The sequence below is a fragment of the Penaeus monodon genome, chromosome 23 (genome assembly GCF_015228065.2).
Source record: "Penaeus monodon isolate SGIC_2016 chromosome 23, NSTDA_Pmon_1, whole genome shotgun sequence".
Lineage (NCBI taxonomy): Eukaryota > Metazoa > Arthropoda > Malacostraca > Decapoda > Penaeidae > Penaeus > Penaeus monodon.
Window position 1 is genome coordinate 19662107 of NC_051408.1, and position 307 is coordinate 19662413.

Here is a 307-nt window from a genome sequence, read left to right on the forward strand (position 1 = left end):
TATGGCTAGCCTTCCGGCTCCCCAGCCAGCATGCATGCAAATGAGTGGGCGTGTGACGCTGTGATACCTTATGTGTTGCAAGTCATTAGTTTGGGTTTTATCTGGTGCAGTGTGGCATTGTTAATGATGTGACGTAAAGAACGGTAAGCTTTTTTGGTGTAGTGTCCCTCGGGCTCTACTTGTAGTGGCTGGAGAATATATTTTGCTTGAAATTATAATGTATTTAGTAAGACCCATTAATTACTGTTTTTCTTTTTTTTACCGTTTGTGCTTTCTTTCATGTTTCACTCTTTTCATTGGTGCGTAA

At 40.7% G+C, this 307-nt stretch overlaps 1 protein-coding gene across 4 annotated transcripts in view; it reads left to right on the plus strand.

Annotated features, from left to right (window-relative positions):
- LOC119587875 overlaps positions 1-307 on the plus strand; it is an 85716-nt gene that overhangs the window by 73538 nt on the left and 11871 nt on the right. The window lies entirely within an intron of this gene.